Source organism: Triturus cristatus, chromosome 11 (genome assembly GCF_964204655.1).
Source record: "Triturus cristatus chromosome 11, aTriCri1.1, whole genome shotgun sequence".
In the NCBI taxonomy this organism is placed as follows: Eukaryota; Metazoa; Chordata; class Amphibia; order Caudata; family Salamandridae; genus Triturus; species Triturus cristatus.
The window spans coordinates 673,095,609-673,118,284 of NC_140594.1; positions in this window are offsets into that span (position 1 = coordinate 673,095,609).

Genomic DNA, 22,676 nt, shown 5'->3' on the forward strand with positions numbered 1-22,676 from the left:
GGACCGACAAGCTTTGGATGGCGGAATTGGCCTATAACAATACATGGCATAGCTCCACTGGCCTCTCACCGTTCCATGCCACGTTTGGATTCGAAGCGAAGGTTATGCCCATCTCCATCCCCGAAGAAGTAAGAAACCAACCCACGGTTCTGTCACAAGTCAGGAAACTTCTTTCGATACATCGCCAAGTACAACGACAGTTACAAAAAGCTAAAGTGACTTACAAAAGATGGGAAGATCGACACCGACGGGAGGGACCACAATACCAAATCGGAGATCGAGTCTGGTTGTCAACTAAGAATATACGATTTAAGATGCGAAGCATCTTTCATCCGCGTTACATAGGACCCTATCAGGTGCTCCGTCAGATCAATCCAGTAACATATAAATTAAAGTTGCCCAGTTCTCTTCGCATCCATCCGGTGTTCCATTGTAGTCTTCTAAAGCCAGCACGTGGAGCCCGCCAACGAGCACCACCCCCGGTGTTGCAAGATGAAGGCCTAGAATACGAAGTCAGAAGCATCAAAGATTCCAAGCTGAGGAGAGGAGAACTGTGGTATCTCATCTCCTGGAAAGGTTATCCAACAGAAGATGACTCCTGGGAACCATGGAGGAATGTACATGCACCCAGAGCCATACGTTCCTTTCACCGCAGGTGGGCCAGCTGTGTTCAGAGGTTGTGGCGTTTTGGTTGATACAGGTATAGTTGAATACTAGTGAGACCTTATTGAGAGTAGCCATTCTTGCTGTGTATTGTCATTTTCTGTTTTGTCTTTTCAGATCCTTTATCCACTGCTGTCCTTTCCCTTCCTTTCCCCCGCCTGATCTTTCGCACACCCAGTTCCCCTTCGTGGTTGGGTGTGGGTCATATCTGGAGGTGGACCATTTTCTGCTGCGACCAAATCCTGCGAAGCTGGGCTTGACACCTAAAGCCTTTAAAAAAGCCATAGTGGTCCCCCTACTGAAGAAACCTGGTGCTGATCCCACACTTCTACCTAATTACCGTCCCATCTCCCTACTCCCTGGCAAAAGTGCTAGAGGCCCACGTAGCCAAATGCCTGTCCGCTTTCCTGGAAGAATCCAAATACCTCAACGCCTATCAGGCAGGTTTCCGGCCAGCGCACTCTACTGAAACTGTAATCTTGGCTGTCCTTGACACTCTCCGTGACAACGCGGATAAACGTTCCCCCCAAGCACTGGTGCTACTGGATCTTTCTGCCGCCTTCGACACAGGCGACCACACTATCTTGGTCGACCGAGTCAAACAAGCTGGCATTTTAGGCACAGTGGCTCGTTGGCTCTCCTCCTTACTGGAGAACCGTTTCCAGGCCGTCCGCTAAGACCATTTTCTGGCCCCACCACGCAGAACCAACTGTGGTGTCCCACAAGAATCCGCTCTCTCTCCCCTTCTATTTAATCTTTACATTCTCCCCTTGATCCAGTCCCTTAAAGACAGGAATGTGACGTTTTTTAATTATGCAGATGACCTGCAATTAGTCTTCTCGGTCGATAACTCATACAGTTCCATCACCAAACTTCAGGCCACCATGCTACATATCCAATAATAGATGGACCACAACCATCTTAAGTTAAACCCTGGTAAGACGGAACTTGTTCTTACAGGGGACAGCCATAAATTCTGGGGCCCTCATTACTGGCCATCAGAGCTAGGCCCTTCTCCCTCCCCCTTTCCATCGGCCAAAACATTAGGAGTCACCCTCAACAATGACCTGTCACTGAAAGCTCAGGTTGGCACGGTCATCTCTAAATGCTTCTTTCAACTGAGGAAGATCAAAAAGATACATCGGTTTCTTACACAGGAAGCTCTGATCCAAGTAGTAGTAGCCACTGTCCTGTCCCTTCTGGACTACGCTAATTCCGTGTATTTGGGCATGCCAATCTAGTTGCTCAAACGGCTACAGATGGCCCAAAATCAGGCAGCCAGAATGATCCTTCATCAACCTAGATGGCAACCAGCTACCCCTTTGCTGAGGAAACTGCACTGGCTCCCAATCCCTCAACGCTGTGCTTTTAAGGTGGGCTGCCTTATATTCAAATCCCTGCATAGCAACAACCCCAAATTTATTAACACCTTGATATTCAGGCACACTCCCTCTCGGAACCTTCGCTCTGCTCATCTCTCACTCCTTACCATCCCCGTATTCAAACGAATACGACAGGGCGGCCGCAGATTTTCCACACTCACCCCTAGACTGTGGAACTCCTTCCCGCTGGAGATCCGCTCCTGCACTGACCTATTGCAATTTAGGAAGTCCCTTAAAACGTGGCTATTTGCACAAGCCTATAACTAAAGTTGTCTGCTGATAATCTCCGAGCCTTCATAGCGCCATGAAACCACCCGGTGTACGTGCGCTCTATAAATCATTATTAACATTAACATGTTGTATGGCTCTCCAGGGGTTAAATCTATGGTTGCATGCATTGTAATCAAAATGTGGTGCCCTCTAGGGGGTTGTCTTTATTATTGCATTTTTAGCGTTAGAAGGCTTATAAACAGTACACAGACACATAATGCTCATTTTAAATACTTTATTGAAATGATAATGTTGACACTGATTATTGGCAATAATGAATACGCTTTAGTAACAGAGATACGTGCATTTGAACATGTTCATTATTTTTGATAATTGCATTGATGTACAAAATGATGACTTTAACATGTTGTTTGCTCATCTTAAGCTTTTGGCCAAGCCAATAGAGTTACCTTATATGTCTCCATGACCACTTTAGGGGGTCAAAGGTGATTAGGCAATGGCATCTAAGGTATTTTACATATGCCTATGTACATATTTGTAAATTACTGCTTAGTATTTAGTAGCATGTGTGTAATGAATGTACTTCTCCTTTTTATAAAGAAAAGTACTGACTAGACAATCATTAAGTGTTATTATTGCATGCCAGCAAACAGTTATTACCAGCCCATACCACCTCACATGAGTAGGCCTTGTACTGCTCTGTCTCGCTACCCTGGGAGTCAAGCACTACAATGGGGTGCTTGGTTCCCCATAGCCCAACTTCCTTCAGGCGCAGTAATACCACTTGGGAAAAACCAGTACCGCAAGGTTTATTTTTTCTCCGATCTGGTAATAGATCATTACATGTTCTGCAGGTACGACTCATGGGTGGCGTGATAATACTGCATGTTGTCCTTGTTTGGAAGCCGCACAATGTGTAATCTTGTGCTTGTTCTCAGTTACAACTTTGGCAGATATTACTTGTCAAATTTTTTGTGGGCATTAAATGCCTGGTCAACGTGAAAGCTGTGCATTACATATAATGCTGATTTGGGCGCTAAACCTCTTTTACACCTTAGTCAGCACTACTGGCCAATGTAGTGTTGTGGCACACTTCCTGAATTAAGGCATTGGGTCACTATGAGAGAGGGGTTCTGTATGGTCCCCGGGCTAGAGGTGACTACTAGTATGACACATAAGTGACGTCCAGGTCTCAATAAAAAGATCTGCCTAGTTTTGGGGCAGAAAGTTCTCCAACAACCTATGTATAGGTCCTCATTCACTGTACCACCAACAGCGCAGTGTCCCCACTGATCACATTACAATACCGACGAGGATGGTGACTTCGGTTTAAGTGAGCCCACAGTGCCCCCAGGGTGACTCCACCACACCCAACCTGCGACTTGTGATGACTCTCCAGGGCGCCCTGACAAAGGAGATGTGCCAGCTGCCCAATCATTAGTGCTATCCTCTACCCTGAACTGCCTGCCATGCAGTGTGAGGAAACTCCCAGCAGAAAGTGATCATATGGTAGCGCTGAAGGAAAGCTGTATGGAGAACTGTTTACTCCCCTTGTGCTTGACCAAAAGGCCTGTGTTTCTGCATCCTGTATTGTGAGCCAATGTCTCCCAAGAGGCAATTCTAAATCAAAAAAAAAAGAGTGAAAGAGGACACCATAAAACAAATAAGGGACAGCACAAGAGATTAACATAAATAAGCCAGACAAAGCAACCATGAGGCTGCGCTTGCCTATTTACAGAGCCCTACACTTACCCACCCTGTTACCCAGACAGAGAGAGCCACCGAGCGCCAGGCATTTCGCAAAAAACAAATGGGCCATGGATGGCATTCCGGAATTCGAGCCCTTCCTCATCTCTGGGCCACATCCACGCAGATCCCCAAAGGGAAGCTATGGTGGCGTGATTAGAGTTTTGATTCACCCCCACAGAAGTGATGCCAATTAGTGTTGCTCTAAAATTGGCACAGAAAGACATCTATAAATTATCTCACACCCTCACAGAGGCTGGACCCACCAGCAAACATATGCTACAAGGGTCATGGCCCTCAACGGCTAATTTGAACCAATGGCGAGCCCTAATTATGAAAGGTTCATTTTTCACCAAGCCCAGCAAGAGACAGATGAATCTCTGGACACATAATAAGGCACCATGGTCAAACTGGAGAGGAAGTCACGAAGAAGATATAATTTTTCAAGAAGTATTGAGGTTGCAAACCTGCAGGAGCTCTGACAGATCCCTGTGGAGAGCAAGAAGGGGCTGAGAGTGTGTATTGAGATGAGATTTCCTCGTGTAATGACTGCTTCTGATCAGAGCCTGGGGCTGATACTGAGGCTGCGACTGTCCCTGCTCAAACTCTGCCAACTACAACCTGGACAGACCAGGTAGGGCCACCCTATGTGTACAATATGTACAACGCGGGTGGCAAACCTGCTGTAATCTGAGGGGAAACCTTAGATTGTGCCTATGAGTTTTGAGGTTTTGACTGATAATACGCTTTAACCTTTGTTAGATGTGAGGAATGTAGTGTTGTGTTACACACCCAGAGTGAAGTGAGTGGACCACTATTAGAGATGATGTTCTGTATGCTCTCCATGTTCCGGTGGAGTAATAGTATCGCCCGGACATGATATCCTGGTAAGAAAAGAAAGATCTGCCAAGTTCCAGGGCAAGCCGGTGTCCATCAACATGTGCGCAAGTCCTCAATTTCCTGTGGTACCACAACCAGTGCACTGGCCGCACACACCACATTTCAGCCGACTCAGAATGAGGGTCAAAGAAGGGGTGGGTTAATCTGTCTTCACTTTCCATTGGAACTAAAGATTTTTTAAAAAAACCTCAAGGAATCATTATTGATGGCCCAGAGCAATGCCCAGTAACTCCCTCCACCCCTTGAGTTAATGATACCAGGGGCTTTAGTAGTTGCAAATTAGTTATCTGAAAATACATGTGAGACCACTTAAAAATAATGGATTTCCTACTTAATAAGTAATTATGGTCCAGATTCTATTTAAAACCCATTGTTTTACTTTACTCATTGTTTTCAACCTGAGCGTTCACCTGCTATGAGCAGGTGGTTTATCCAGTTATAACATCACAGATCTCGATGAGGGAACTATTTCCCATTACTGGCCAAATTGGGATTCCTCAGAATGCAGTCATCACAGAAAATACTCTTCCCAATTTCAGCCATTGATATAGCCAGAAACTTACCACAGTATGAATGTACTTTTCATCAGTAGAACTAAAATGCTGACTGATAGGTTCATCAATAGGCAGACAGTCGGACACTTTGCTATTAAGCACAAATATAGCACAATATGAAGTACTGCAATGAGCCCATGCATGGTTTAGAGTCACTCTAAATAGTTCCCAAAGTTTCTTCAAAGTGATTTACTAAAATTGAAGTGCAAAGTAAGCTTTAGACTAGTTTGAGATTGGGTACTAAGGGGTGGGAGTGTATTGAGACACATTCAGAATATTTAATTGAAGTGTGAATAGCCTTATGCTTCGCACTGTACCGGATGCACTTATATATCACTTGGAAGAAAAGCGCATGGAAGGGAATATTCAACTGTGGGCGTTATTGTCATTGCAGACGGCAGAGGTCCTGTCTAAAATAAACTTCAAGCCTATGTTCATAAACATGGACACACATGCTGGCTGGGATATGGGTCAAGAGGGTTGGACTGAATAAAGCTTCGGGCCTATGTTCATAAATGTGGACACACGTGATGGGTCATGAGGGCCCGACTGTCCATTTATTCCATTTATTCTAATGGGCATTCCCACAGGATGAATTGAGCCTTTAGATGCCATTTATTTAGGTCAAACTGCTACCTCTGTCACTCTCCCCAGCTCTACTGGTTAGGTTGAGCCTCGAATATGCTGTATACACTCTGTGGGCTTACATCCCGTCCACTGCTTTTAATTTGTTACTTTGTGTGTCCTTTAAAAAAACCTTCTTGCAAGTGGTTAATCTTTCCTATTTGTCTCTCCTTTTTAAGTCGAGTCTAGCGCAGCGCACATACGCTGCTTTAGGAAAACGACAACTTGGAATCACTCTGGACTTTTCACATGCTCGAGCTTGTTTTGGTTTTTAGCATTTTTTCTATTGGACTTTGCGTGCGTCTTTCTAAAAAGATAGCACACAATTGGGCAAAGTCGGGTGCATGTTCCACCTTCCTCAGGAAATGTATCTGCCCACGGCCTACGGGTTGTGGTTACGAGCAGGGGCGCCATCTGTTCGGGTCATGTCACCATCTGTTTTTAATTTGCGCGTTCGCCGCGCTGCCGTGATCATTAGCCCCCGCTTCTCTCTCGCGCCATTCTTTTTAACCAACCCTCCCTTCACATGCCACATGCAGACTCCCAGCCCAAATTCTGCAGGAGCCCAGGGTCAGAAGAGCACAGTTATTCATGGGTAAATGTGCGATTGGCACAAGTTTAGTTGATTTCTTTGTCGTCTCCTTTAACTTTCATAGAACTCCTGTTTTTGGTCATTGCCACCTACAAATCAAGAAATGTACATTGTGATTCTGAGAATGAGACGATTGATGTTTGTAACCTTAAATTTAATATATACGTATTTGGGAAACTTCTATAACTCTGTATAAGTTTGCATCAACAACAATGAGGCATTAGCAGTTATTTTGTTTCCCAAGGCTAATTCAATACGGGTTTGGCAGTTGTCTGAGAGCTTGAGTGAACGGTAGTTGACGCAGAGATGTTGTATTTACTCATTTATTTATTTTAACTGGCCAATGTACTGAACCGTGTGTATTTGTGGCATGCATTATTCATGAGTTGTCATGTCAGAGTAACATTCAAAACAATCAGGTTGAATTCATGCGTTAATTGTATTAATGATGTTGGGACTGGAAATCACCCATGCTCTCAACCGGCCTGAGTAAAACATGCGGTTCATTTCTACGCAGTCAGCGTAGCTTGCGCTATTCCAGTGGCGTATGAAGCCATTTGTGCTGTAAATTAAGACAGGCAAAAGGGAGTTGTAGTCGTGACATACCTGCCTCACTACGGCGCTCCGAAACCGCAGCCTGCAATTTGATAGTGCGTGTAAGCTACCGGGGCGGGGTGGGAAGGTCAATTGATTAACCAATAGTAGGCAAGGGGAAAGCTTCCCAAGTGTGAGCTAGGCGGCCATGTTGGACATCATTTTGAAGAGTTTCCGACTGTTGTGCACGTGTACGCCATGGTTAGAATTATTTTTCCAAATATTTGAATAGAAGCCGGATCACATTTTGTGATCATGCTTGCCTTTCTTTTTTAGAAGTTATTGTAAATTACATGTTTTAAAATATTTGCTAGACTTGACGGGTGCCTTAATACAGTGTGTTTCTGTAGATATTGTGACTCTTTAAGTCATTTTGCGAAGAACCTAATGAAATCTGAAATAAAAAAAATATATGTTTATATTGCCTGGTGGATGCTTCTTTTGGATGATTCCACACCATGTAGCATAATTCCCCCCATTGCCACACAATTCCACACCACACATTTCAACACCTCACAATTCCACACTACGCAACATAATTATTTATTTTATTTTTATTTTAATTGCTTATAGAGCACCCGAATCACCCCATAAGGGTATCACTGCACTAGGACCACCTAAGGAGCTGATGAAGGATGATTAGAACAATTATGTTTTCAGCCCTTTTCTGAATGCTAGGTAGTCCGTGCATTGACGCAGGTTCAAGGGGAGTTCGTTCCAGTAGTATGGGGTCAGATGGTAGAAGGCCTTACCACCGTGGCGGGTTTTTTTAAAGCACGGGACTTGGAGCAGGACTTTGGCTCGGGAGCGGAGGGGTCTGGAGGGAACATAGTTAACAAATTTATCATTTAGGTGGCTGGGGCCTAGTCTGTTTACAGTTTTGTATGTCAAACATCAGATCTTAAATTTGACCCTTTTCCGTATTGGTAGCCAATGTAGTTTTTGAAGCAAAGGGAGGGAAGCGGTTCTTGAGAGGGCATTGGTCACCATTCGGGCCGCGGTGTTCTGGACCACTTGAAGTCTGTTTATGGCACTTTCATTAGCTGAAATCAGTAGCACATTACAGTAATCCAGGCGATTCAGGATAAGCGCCTGGATCAAGGTTTTCCGGGTTGATGATGGCAGGAAGGGGAAGACTCTTCAGAGCATGCTATGGCTATGAAATCAGGCTCCAACTGTGGAAGACACATGGTCTCCCAGGGTGAGATTGTGGTCCAATCGAACTCCAAGGTTTTTTACCACTTGTTTGGGACATGGGGTAGGACCTAATTCCTCTGGCCACCAGCTCGGAGACCATTTCACGGTGGATTCGCCAAATAGCATTATCTCTGACTTAGCTGTATTGAGTTGGAGAAAACTGACTTTCATCCAATCCGCTATGGCCTTCATTCCTTCAGCGAAGGTGTTCTGAATATTGGAGTTGGCTTTGTCAAATGAGAGGAGTAGTTGGGTGTCATCAGCGTAGGATATGGGGATGAATCCCAGTTTCCTCAACAGTCTCGCCAAGGGAGTAACGTAAATGTTAAACAAGGTGGGGCTCAGGCATGAGCCCTGCGGTACTCCCTTGGTCAACTTGGTTGTCTGTGAATGGAATGGGCCCAGGTTGACGGTCTGTGTTCTGTCAGACAGAAAGTTGGACAACCATTTTAGTGCATTTCCTGTGATGCCTATGTCTCCCAGTCTTCTGAGTAGAGTTTGGTGGGAGATGGTGTTGAATGCTGCGGAAAGGTCAAGCAACACCAAAAGCACCGCTTGACCCTTATCCGGCAGGATCCTGATGTTGTCCGTGACTGCCACCAGTGCGGATTCAGTGCTGTAACTGGGATGGAAACCTGATTGTGAGGGGTCTAGGCAGTTAGTGGATTCAGTGAAGTCTGAGAGGTGTTTGTTAATGTGTTTTTTCCAAAATGTTGGTTTGAAGGGGAAGAAGAGAAATGGGCAATAGTTGGTTACGTCTTCCGTGGAAATTTTAGGATTCTTTCTAATCAGAAGGATCTGCGCAGCATTCCATTCCAGGGAGAGGACCCCTTCCTGCAGGGACCTGTTTAGAATAGAGCAGATGGGGTCGGCTAGTTGTTTGGACAGAGTAGCGGCTATTTTCTCAGGTATGAGGTCAAGTGGGGATCCTGATTTTGCGCACTTTAGTAGGGCTTCTGTTCCTTCTGTAGTGAGTAATGGGAAGTTCTCTAGCATACGAGAGATGGGCAGGATAGGTGGGAGAGCAATTTCCGTATAAGTTTGAGAATCTTTCGTAGAGGTGATTTTATTATAGATCGTGTCGATTTTCTGAGTTAGGTGGCTAGCTTTGTTGTCGCACAGTGTTTGGGATGGGGCAGATACAATGTCGCAGGCCTTAGCGTTAGTGAATGTTTTTACGATCTGATAGAGAATTTTCTGAGAGCTCCCTGCTTGTTCAAGTGTGGTTGCAATGTGAGTTTTCCTAGCGTTTTTTAAATTACGGTGGTAGTGCGATAAAGCAGGCATTCGAGTTTTTTACATATACCATTTTCTAACCGCAGGGCGGAAGAGTACCACGGTGCCTGGCGTCGTTTTGTGTCCGTGGGGCACTGTTTCAGCGGGGCTAAGCTATCTATGGTTGAAAGTATGCTGGCATTGAAGGAGGCTAGGCGTTTTTCTACATTTTCCAATTCTGAGTGTTGAGGTGGACAAAAGGCGGCTGCAAAGTGTGCTTGTGTTATTTTGTGCCAGTGTCTTTTCTATTTGGATAGCATTTGGGAGCAGGCTGTGCTTCGGGGCAGTTGATACGGAACTCGACCATAGAGTGGTCCGACCATGTTAGGGGGAGCGTCGCTACTTAGGATATATTGGGGGAATTATTTTTAATGTCGCTGTGGATGTTAAAGTCTCCAAGAAGTAGAAAATTCCTGGCTGATGCGACGTGTGGCGCAATGAATTCCATTAGCTGTGCAGTGGTGTTGGTTAGTGGTCCCGGAGGGAGATATGCTACAGCTCCTTTCCAGCTAAGACTATGGTGTAAGTTCATTTTAAAGACCAGAATGTTGCGGGGATTCTGCTTATGCACAGAACTATGCGCAGGAAACCAGGACCTCAGTGAATTGTGGTGTACCAAAAACTCACCTCAGCACCCAGAACCCCTATCCGACCAGCATCAGTGTCCCATTCGTTATCCGTATCATCACGGAGGTCCCAATGAATAGACAACTCAGAACAAGCGACTAAGAGTATTCTCAGGAATGGTGGGAATCGGAAATACCTGTTCTCTATTATACATATATCAATCCACAACAAAGTAATCAAAGACACGGTAAAGTTTAAAAGGTTTATTTCATAAACTACGTGTCCTAAGATGCAGTACTTTGGCTAACATAAGCAGACAAATGATTATAATTAAAACCATTAGCATTGTTACAATACCATAGAAAATGAAAGGAGAAATCATAGTATAAATGACAGTGGCATACAGCCACCTTCCTTTCGCTAGTAAACTAATATTATTAGACTAGCAGAAGGTCTCTTAGGCTTGAATGGGGAACCCCATACCGTAAAGATCAGCTTTAGGTGGATCACATCACAGGATCAGCTTTGCTCTGCGCCTGGAAATGTTCTTCTCCAGAATGTGTTTCAAACGCATGCAAACTGTAATATTAAAGGCTCTCGACATTCAGGTATTTGCAGCTTTGTGCATATTAGGACTAGAGAGTGGGCCAATCAACCTGGATTCAAAAACATACATTGTCTGGCTGCTCAAAGTGTTTTGCACACAATGTTCAGACCAAGGTCCCAGTGCACGTCTAGGGAGGTGAACAACAGACGGTTCTCATGTGAAGCAAAGGCAAGCAAGCAGTTTCTCAAATAATAACATGTATCTGCAGTGTCGCGTGCAAAAGCAGCAAAAGTGGCAAGATGGCTTTCTAAAAGCTAACGTGCCTATGCTAACATTGCAATGTATGTGGACACCTTCACTACACCCCCCCTTGATCAGACTACGAGCAACTAGGGATACAATAAGGAACGCAGAGTTCAAGATCGACAGAGCAGAACCAAGTGCATGTATTGTATATCCAAAAGGAGCAGTGAAAGTTCGAAAAAAACGTAAAAAAAAAACAAAATGAAGGGAAAAACAATGTTTGGTTCGTGCTAGAGAAGCTGGACGATAACCAAGTTAATCCATAAACGTGTAAGCACAGTACGTAGCTACAGCTTCCACAAGGAAGTCATTGGAACGAGATGCAAAAAATTCCGCCATCCAGTTCAGCAAGGTAGACGAACATACATGTTCTTCGACCACTGGAACGTCTAGCACATTCAGAGGACAACTTACGTGTTCTTCTAAATAACTTTGTGCCAAGAAGTCATACTCTGCCGTTCCGATGTCCCAGTTCCCAAAGACTCCATGTGCCGCTCCACAGGCCATAATCCTGACACCAGAGCAGTCCAACTCATGAGCCACTAATGGACTCATTAGTCAATCATAATCCGGCGCAGGAGACACCGAGTTTGACTAGCACAAATCCAGAGCCCATTTAAAAGGACAATCTAGGCAAAGAAAAACAGGTTGTACGCATGTAAAGTAGGCAAACCGGAAAGATAATCCATAGGCAATGCTCAGGGTTGCCAGAGGTAAAGTTCCATAGTATTCAAGCATCCGGTTACGAAGATGGAGGGGCCGGGCCAGGCTGTCGCGTGACATAGAGCGTGCAGCCATTGTGCAGTATGCAGACCAACAGCAGTACGCCAGCCACGAGAGCAAGAATCAATGGAAGCCCTCCAAAGACGCTGGAAAAAATAGAATGAAAAAAGGCCGGTATCACACAAAAAATAGTTTGGAAGGAGGTCACGAGGCCGGAGCCCACAATTTTGAAAAAATGCACCAAGCCAGTTGTTGACGAGGCGTTGAATATAGTCTGAATCAGGGCACCAAAATGAAGTGGGAGATCAGCATTTAAAAGAGCCTGCACCTCGGTACGGGTGTTGGCTACGTGAAGGACAAATGTTTCACGGGACGAAGTCAGAGCGACCTCTTTTTGAGACATTAGAGCCCTTATTCTGCTCATCTTGTCGAACTCTGCTTTCAAGGTTGAAATGGAAGGCCAGATGGATACATCCAGCCGCCCATGCGGGGGTGGGAAAAGGACATTTTTACAGCAAACTACTCTCTGTGACAAAGACACAATGTAGGGAATTCCCACTAGCATTCCGCAGCAAGCCTCGTTATTCAAAAGCAAATAACTACCGTTAGCTAGCAACGTGAAAGAAGGTGTAATAGCTGGCACTGAAATACCTTTCAGGACGCAAGCTAAATTGGGAGCGTGCACATTGCACGCGCCATGCAATTGGATGTGCCTACAGACTAGAGAGTGATCAGGTGCGGAAGTACATTCCTCACCTTTCAAGTAGACCTCTTTAACGTCTCTCATGCACCTGTATGTAAATGGAAGTGACCAGATTTCATGCAGGAAAGCAGTACCCAATGGTTCATATCTGCCTAGGGCATAATGTTTCATGCACGAACTGAACTTAAACAACGGAAACGGCAATGTGATTAACCCGTGGATAAGCCACACAGCTGAGTTCAATTCGGCCACTGAGAAAGGTAAAGGTTCTAACTTTTCAATATGCAGTAATGAATATGTTGCATATTTCATGGACATGAATTGTTGTTTCGCAGTTAATTTAAAAGGAAGGAATAACGATGAAGTATTCATATAGTCCCAGGGGACTTTCCCAGCTTTTAACGGTTGCAATGTCCATGCAAACTGCATTATAGAACGCAATTGATTCTGACCATGATACTTCATCCTGCACAATATCAACAACAGATGAAACAATATTATCTAATGTGTAAATTCTGGAAGAAATGGTGTTATTGCTATTATCTATAACAGCTAGCACTTTTTCCATCTTGGCTTGATCAATAGCTCTCAATCTGGAAGCAGCTTCAATTTGCGATAATTTCCAAACCTCGTAATAAATAGCATACACCCATCTCTGGGACCTGCCACCCACAGGACCTTTAAAAAAATCATTCAAATCTATTTTGTCATGTAATTTAGATAAATGAACTTTAACAGATGCTAAGGTGGAGTGTTGCAGCCAAGACTGGCATAACTTCCCAACAGAGTAGGTAGTGACAGAATGAGAAGATTCAAAGCGGGGGTCTACACGATCTTGCGTATACCCAGGCTTCAGACCCAAAAAACGATGTTGACAGGAGTCTAACCTCGTTTGCCAAGTCAACCATCCTTCAGAGTCGAACTTGGAAATATTGAAGGATGAATTAGTAACGTACGACTGCAACGCATCAAGGGACAGATCTGTATGATTATCCCAATTTGGGTAAGCACCCAGATCTGGAATAGATGGGGAATTCAGTTTTTTAGAAGTAGCCAATCCAAAGCAGGTGGTCTGAAAAATAGTCGAATTCAAAAACAACATGTGGTTCAGGATAAGGCAGGTACGATGCAAAGCTTCTGTTCCTTGTACCTGCCAAGGTTTAGAACCCCAGACAGACTTCAGATCAATAGTATCCTTCCACAGATCATAACCCCTGACCGCTAAATCATCCAAAAAGGATTTGGAATATAATAATTTAGTGTGTGTCAACCTGACCTTCGAGGCAGACTCAGAAATACTGAAATCAGTAAAATAGGCAAATTTGTTCACCAATGTGCTTGAGCTGCTTAACATTGACGTTGGACAATGTTCCCATTGTGTATAATTTACAAAATTACGAAATGTATTGGCTTTATGTAGGAAATGATTGCCATAATGTTGATATCAAAACTGCTCTCCATAATTAGCAGTATCTAAATACAAATCCTCAGCATCAAATGCGGCATAATATTTCAATTCAGAAAACAGTGCTTCAATGGCCTGAACGTCACAATCATCAGAACGGATGTTTTGTTTAACTACATCCCCCATAGAAACACGAAATACATTTGGTACATTGATAACATCAGTCGGACCATGAATTTGAAATTTAACAGCATCCCACCAATTCCCATCTAACACAGGCCAGGCAGTAATATTCACAAATGTCTGGTCCCTTTTCATGATGTGTGACGAGGAGTGAGGGGCCAAAGTTCCATCAATTAGTCTAATTGTAGATCTTTCTTTTAGGTAGTGTCCGTTCACTAGACGAAAAAATACCACCACAAATCCGATGGACATAAACAAAAAAACACATATGAGCATCATCCAAATGTAAGTCCAAGGAGGAATCAAAAAATGTTTTTTAAACCAAAGAGCAAAAATAGAAACTTTTGATGGGGCCCTGGAAGTCACAGAGTTAGTGTCAAAAGAGCAACGTGACTGTGTAACTGCGGTAGATTGTAAAACAGGTAATGTTACATCTGCAGGATAAGCATACTCAGAATCTTCAGGTTGACCACCAGCCGGTGGTAGCAATAAAGGAGCAGTAACTGTATGCATCTCGATGGCAACATCAGGCATGGTGTTAGGAGCTGGAGCCAACACAGAATTTCTCAGCATCGCAGGGCAAGAAACCGCTGGAGTCATACTAAGAAGAATCGGCCACTCGCTGTAGTTTGACATTGTCAATGGAGATGTACCTGTTATCCTTGCGACCAGGAAGTAGAGGTAAAATGACTGTTCTTGTACCCTTCATGCCGAGCACTGGAACCGGGGTACGATAAGAGGGGCCAAACTCCTTCTTGTTCTCTACCTTCTCACGGACCAGGTCACCAACTCGAGGTAGCCAGCCGACTACCGGAATCTGAAGCGCAGCATCAGATGTGGAGGGCACGTGTTCCTTCGCGAGACTGTCTCTGGTCTCTTGTAGAGTCTGTAATACAGCACAGTGATCATCTACGTCAAAGGGTGCGGCAGACGCCGCCATATCTAGACCATCAAGGTCCGGGACAAACATATTTATGCCAAAGAGCATCATGTATGGGGTCCACCCACCCAAAGACCTTCTAGGGAGATTATTAAGTGCACGTTAGACATTATACAAATGGGCTAGCCAGTTCCGACCAGTGCCAAAACCCTAGCTTTCAAAGATTGCTTTAAGTCACAGTTCATCGGCTCCACTACACTATTACCCTCAGGCCGGTATGGAGACGAAAATTTGACTTGGACCCCCAAATTTTTCATGGCTTCTTTGTACGCCTTAGAGGCGAACGCAGGGCCCTGATCAGAATGAAAGGTACCACATGCAAAACTTTCCACAAAGACATGCAAATCCCTGATGACAGTACGGGTATCAGCACTCCTTTGTGGCCATACCCACAGAAAACGTGTGCACGAATCCACTGCAACTAAGATATACTTGTACGCAGTATCACAGGAGAAAGGACCGCAGTGATCCAAATAAACACAGCCAAGTGGTTTATTGGATATGTACAACTGAGTTTGTGGTGGACGCGCAGCAGTTGAAGGTTTAATCTGCTGGCAAATGTCACAATCAAGAACATAAGTGCGAGCTTGTTTATATAACCCGCGCCACCAGTAACGTTGTTGTAACATAGAAACAGTTGCTGCAACACCGGCATGGGCAGACGCCATGCCCTCGTGAGCCGCTGATATCAGAGATGGTCTGCAGTCCGCGTTGGGAATCAATCTGTCACCAACGTCGTTAATTCTCACTAATGGGACTTTATCAGGACTTATGTGATGATGGGAACGAGAAGGGAACCCTCTTGGGTAAATACCTCCCTTCTCTGTAGCAGCAATAGCTGCCAAGATGTCATCATTGATCTTACTTTTGGATCTTGTAACTGCTGCTACTAAATATGTCGCCACTGCTATTTTCGCTGCTTCGTCAGCTAAGCTGTTTCCGACAGCGTGGACACCAACTCGTTGGTGCCCAAGAGTGTGAATTACACTCACGAGAGGCAGATGTTCTTTAAGTTCTGCGACTCGAACCCAAAGCATTTTATGCTTAATTGTGCTATATTCATTTTGAGACTAAATGAAAAGATTGTCGTTGAATGACTGAACACAGTAAAATGAGTCACTTACTATAAGAGTAGTGACTCGAGGATCAGCAAACTACAGTGCAAGCACCAGAGCACATAGCTCTGCTAACTGTGCGGTACAGTCGCCCAACGTCTGTGTATGCACGACATCAGATAGGAATATACCATTTACAAAAGTACCTGCCACAATTGCGCAGGCCGCCGAATAGGCATGCTTCGATCCAGTCGCCGGTTGAGCCGAACCGTCGGTATAAATGACACAATGGTAATCTTCGTGCGGGCGCAAAGACAGAGGAGCATGATGAACCTACTCATACTGTAAATACTCCTGAGTCTGTAATGAGGCATCAAAGATATAAGTGACATCTGGCGATGTCAAGGAAGTGGCCCATTGTATCCAACGTGGATGCAAAGCTTTAGAATTAGGTACACTTGCTTTCGTCACTGCCTCCAGGGCAGGATATGGTGTAACCACCAACATGCGTTTTCCTTGCGACAGCGCACGTTATTTCAAAATCGCCATCTGTACCGCCGTCAAAACTTTCTCGAGGGAGGAAAAACGCAGTTCAGCCGAAGTGTACAGGTGTGATTTGTATGCAATGGGGACAGTATCGCCCTCATTGAACGTCAAGTACGTGAAACCCACTGCTCCTGCCACAATTCTTATTACCAGGTTTGTGTGGTTATCGCGCGTCAGTAAGTACTTTGAAGCTAGAAGATCAGCCTGTAATGATTGCAAAATGGCTGAATGCTCTGGCAGCCAGCTTGATTTGGAAAAAGTAGGTTGTACCAAGGCATAAAGCGGCTTGATACGCTGGGCATAATCAGGAATATACATACGACCGAAATTCAGAAAGCCCAGCAAAGACTGTAATTTTTTCAATGTTGTCGGAGCACACAAACATGCGGACTTTTCCAGAAAGTGAGGAGCCAGTCCTCGACCCTCATTGTTGAGCTCGTAGCCCAAAAACAACACTGTATACTCTGCAATGTGAGACTTCGCAAAGTTGAATTTGTAACCGAAGTCTGCAAACATTACAATAATGCGATCAACGCGACACAGATGCGGCCACAACTCGTCGTCTGTGAGATCGATATCATCAACATACGAGTACGCATCAGGGTCTATGCTCTCCAATAGAGAGACTGCACGTGCGGCAAAGACGCCAGGGCTGTTTTTATAGCCCATGGCTAATCTTTTAAATTGTTTTTGCTTACCGCCAGATGTAAATGCTGTCCACTGACTACTAAGTGAGGACAGGTTATGGCTATAAAAGCCATTGGATATGTCAAGTGTGGTTTTAAATCGTTTACGTACAAGACAATCCACTAGTGCAGAACTGTGGGTATTCTGTACCGCACATGTCCGGCAATGAGAGTTTAGGTGCCGGTAATCCAAAACTAGGCGGTACGACCCATCAGGCTTCGTCACAGTGAACAAAGGATTATTCATTGGTGACACACATGTTTCAATAACACCCTGATATTCCAATTGGTCAAGGATTTCCGCGACGTGAGATCTCGCTTCGCGGCGCATGGGATATTGGGGTTGCGGCTGGGGCATAGACCGTAAGGGAATCTCATGGCTGGGGGACAATTTATCCCAGCCTACCTGAGTACGATACAAAGCCGGTGCAAGCACCTGAGCCCACTCCGCGGCAAACCTTTCAGCATGCTCCCTTGGCACAATATGCGCAAAGGACGGGAGGATAACCTCCTCCCCTCTAGGAGCATCTAAAATGAAAGTCGGGGGCCAGTCCGTCTCCGCCAAGAGAATGTCATAGGAAGAGGTCAGATTATCCCAAAAAATCCCTTGAATTGTGCGTTGTATGTCACCTTCTATTAAGAGGACTATGTCATATAGTCTATCAGGGGGAGCCACTCTAGTATCCGCAGTCTCTACAGTAATGAACGTGTCAGTTGCTGTCGCGGCCAAATATGGACGTAGTGCTTGCCGCACTACTGTAACCTATGCCGCACTGTCGAGCAGCGTTATCGCCCATGTCAGGTTCAGAAGTTGCGTCCGTACTATCTGTGGCATACCTTGCTGTTAATGCAGCAACCTTCTTCTTTTGAAACGGGGGACGTTGATGGGCAAACTCGTCTTGCTTGCCTCTACCTTCAGCCTGACGGGGTTGCTCATGACCTTGCTGGGCACCCCGACCTCTGCCGCGTTCTCCTCCACTGGACTGTGAAGCCAATGTATCCTGTGAAGAACGAGGAGAACGTTCAGTAACCTGAAATCTATCAGGTGACTTAATACTAGTGCGATCACGCAAATCGTATGTGCGCTCACTAGGTGGCTGAGTGGGAGACGCAGGACGAGACCCCTGCTTCTGTTGCTGCTTTCCCTGTTTCTTTTGTCTCCAATTTTGCTTTGGAAAATTAGGACGATTGTCTTTAACAGACGAGCTCACCTTAGTTTGTTGTATCAGGTCAGGAATGACAATAGTTGGTTTGACCCCTAAACTACTGCGGCCAATTGTTCGATATGCTTCCGCAATAATCTTAGGCAACTCTTTCGGCTTATCGAGTTCATCGACGCGGGCTAAGCCATTAGCCACTTGGGACTGTACCGCATATCCCTTGACATTACCAAGGACGAGAGAGGCAACTACGTCGAACACCCCGACAAGTCGCATTCCCAACTCAACCGCCGCCTCCGGACCGTGATTATCCTGAACACGTTTAATAACGGAGGGGAGCATGGCCATAGACGGAGTGCCAAAGCATTTCGAGTAGACCGCTGCAAAAACCTAACCCCAGGTGTCACAATCGGACACTTCTGGGACCAAGGGCTTGGGCAAACTTATGGTGAGTATTCTGTGTTTCTCCACTGTCGTAGAGTGTGGAAACACTGCTTCCAGTTGGTCAAATTTCTCGGCAAGCCAATAAGGCAAATCGTCCTTATTCTGGGGGCGCTTGCCCATCACCTAATTAACTATGACTGGGCTAATAACAACCGCAGGATGACCAGCTGGTAGACCCTCAACCGCAGTTGCCCCCACCTGCATGTTGCGCGAAACGTATTGCACCAAAGCCCTATATATTGTAATAAGGGCTGTATGGAGTGTACGCAATTCATCCACCGCAATAGTCAAATAGCGGGGGTGAGGCGTAAAGCCGGCCAGCACCGGCCACGTGGCCCCGGGAATTGACAAAGGGCCGAGTCTAGCCGGTGCAACCACACGAGGAAGGGCGCCAATAAACCAAATGCAGAAAGTGAAATCTCTAGTGTCCTATATGGCGTATAATTGGCTGGGACCCGTATGTGAGTATACGAGTGAAACGTTTTATCATCAGCATTTACCGCTGTGAGCATCACCCAAGAGTAAAACAACTCATAAGGGTGAGAGCCATCAGCACTCACCACAAAAATAACGGCCATCCCATCGTACGGTACCCCATACTGCGTCAAATGATGCCGCAAAGGCGTACGACTATGCGCTGCAATTTCGACCGCCATAAGGACACAGAGAAGAACAACAATGTAGCACACAGGTTCAGAAATATAAAAACACCTTTTTAATTTACAAGCTTGTTTGAACCTATTATGTTACTAACAGGTAGGTGAAAATCCGTCACTCCCGCTATCCAGAAACAAGAGTGAGGGTGTTGTGGAATAAGATAAGCGCTACTAAGGCATTTCAAATCAAAGGACCAAACGTTAGGTGCGCCATGTTGTGGGGATTCTGCTTATGCACAGAACTATGCGCAGGAAACCAGGACCTCAGTGAATTGTGGTGTACCAAAAACTCACCTCAGCACCCAGAACCCGTATCCGACCAGCATCAGTGTCCCATTCGTTATCCGTATCATCACGGAGGTCCCAATGAATAGACAACCCAGAACAAGCGACTAAGAGTATTCTCAGGAATGGTGGGAATCGGAAATACCTGTTCGCTATTATACATATATCAATCCACAACAAAGTAATCAAAGACACGACAAAGTTTAAAAGGTTTATTTTATAAACTACGTGTCCTAAGATGCAATACTTTGGCTAACATAAGCAGACAAATGATTATAATTAAAACCATCAGCATTGTTACAATACCATAGAAAATGAAAGGAGAAATCATAGTATAAATGACAGTGGCATACAGCCACCTTCCTTCCGCTAGTAAACTAATATTATTAGACTAGCAGAAGGTCTCTTAGGCTTGAATGGGGAACCCTATACCGTAAAGATCAGCTTTAGGTGGATCACATCACAGGATCATCTTTGCTCTGCGCCTGGAAATGTTCTTCTCCAGAATGTGTTTCAAACGCATGCAATCTGTAATATTAAAGGCTCTCGACATTCAGGTATTTGCAGCTGTGTGCATATTATGACTAGAGAGTGGGCCGATCAACCTGGATTCAAAAACATACATTGTCTGGCTGCTCAAAGTGTTTTGCACACAATGTTCAGACCAAGGTCGCAGTGCACGACTAGGGAGGTGAACAACAGACGGTTCTCATGTGAAGCAAAGGCAAGCAAGCAGTTTCTCAAATAATAACATGTATCTGCAGTGTTGCATGCAAAAGCAGCAAAAGTGGCAAGATGGCTTTCCAAAAGCTAACGCGCTTATGCTAACATAGCAATGTATGTGGACACCTTCACTACAAGAATTTCCAGCAGATCGTTGATTACTTGGTCTAGAATGGAGAATGTGATGGGGTCTTTGTAAATTATGGCTATTCCTCCTTCTGTCCTGTGTGGTCTGTCTAGTTTTTGTATGTGGTAGCCGTCAGGGGGTGCTACTGCAATGGCTGGGTTGGAATGAGGCTGGGTTGGAATTACTCGCCACATAATACTACTCAACACCACATAATTCAACTCCACATAATTACAGTGGCCTCATACCACATAAATGCATTCCACATAAATCCGCACTCTGCCACATAGCAACATTCCACATAAATATGCTCCACACCATGTCACATAATTCCGCTCAACATATTTTCACTCAGCACCACAGTTCCATGCCACACATTTCAAATCCACACTGTTCCATTTCACACCACATAATTCCACGCCAAACCACATAATTCTATTCCACAACACATAATTCCACTACACACCTCATACTTTCAATTTGCACCACTAAATTCCACAACATGCTACAAAATTAAACGTATTGTCACATAATTCCACTCCAATGCATGCCACTCAATGGCACACAATTCCACTCTCTGTAATTGCTCTCCATGACCACACAGTCCCACTAAACATAATTCTACTACACTCAATACCACATAATTCCTAACCACATAATTCCACTGCACACCATGCCACATAATTCCACTCCACATCACTCCACTCAACACCACACAATTCCACGCCAGACAATTCCACAAAAAACAATTCCACTCCACATACATCCACTCCACACCATAACACATTGCTAAAAGACATTAACATTGACAACGCCAATAGCGTTCAGATTGTCGAGACTGTACCACCCCTCTTGCATCAAATATTTTTTTTTTCAGAGTTTTATATAGCGCGAACTTGACCCGAATCCAGTCAGGTATCAGAGCGCTTTACATTGCACCAGTTACGCTACATGAGGACACACATTCATTTTTTTGTTAGGCACAGGGAGATTAAGTGATTTGCCCAGAATCACAGGATGTTGAGCGTTGTTACCAAGACTCGAACCCAGTTCCTCAGGTCCGAGGTCGAGCGCCCTAGCCGTTAGTCCAACTCCAATTGATCAACAAAACATTAAATGTTAGTTTATCGTAAAAAACACATACAAACTGCACTTACTATCAATGTTCCCTCTAATTATTTTCCTCTGTGTGCGGCAGTGTAGTATCTCTGTGCGCTGCAGCCATGGCTATGTGCACCAGGAACCAGACCGCGTGTGTGTGAAGCGCCAAATATTACTCCAAACTTTTGCTTGAAAAACCAATCACCCCGCAGCCCAGCTCTGTTAAGAAGAGAAATTGTATTCCTCTGTCTGATGTAACATTTCCTATACATTGATTTACACACTATGATTCAGTGTCTCTGTGTAATGTGTATGCAATGTAAAGTGCTTATCACCTTTCACTGGTATGAGTGGCGCTAATAGCAAATAAATATGAAAGAGAGAGGGGTTATGAAGACTTGAGGGGCACTGTTTAAGGTTGGTAATGAGAGTATCCATGGCGGAGGTGGTCATTGGGGCACCAACAGACATTGTCACACCAGGCGCCACCAGCACTAAAGCCTGCCCTGTTCAATTGGCACTAATAATTACAGTGAAATTATGAAAACGTCCCACATTGCAATTTGAAACCTTGGCAGCTGTGTTGCTGCATTTCTTTTCTTAATAGGGCTGGGCTGCGGGGTGATTGTGTGCATTTGTTAAGGTTTTCGTGTTAATTGCAGCTCATGATGGGTGCTGCGATATACATGAAAACCTTAACAAAGGCACAGGGATATCTTAATGATTTTGAGGGCCCTGGGCCAAACTTATTTGCCCCTGATCAG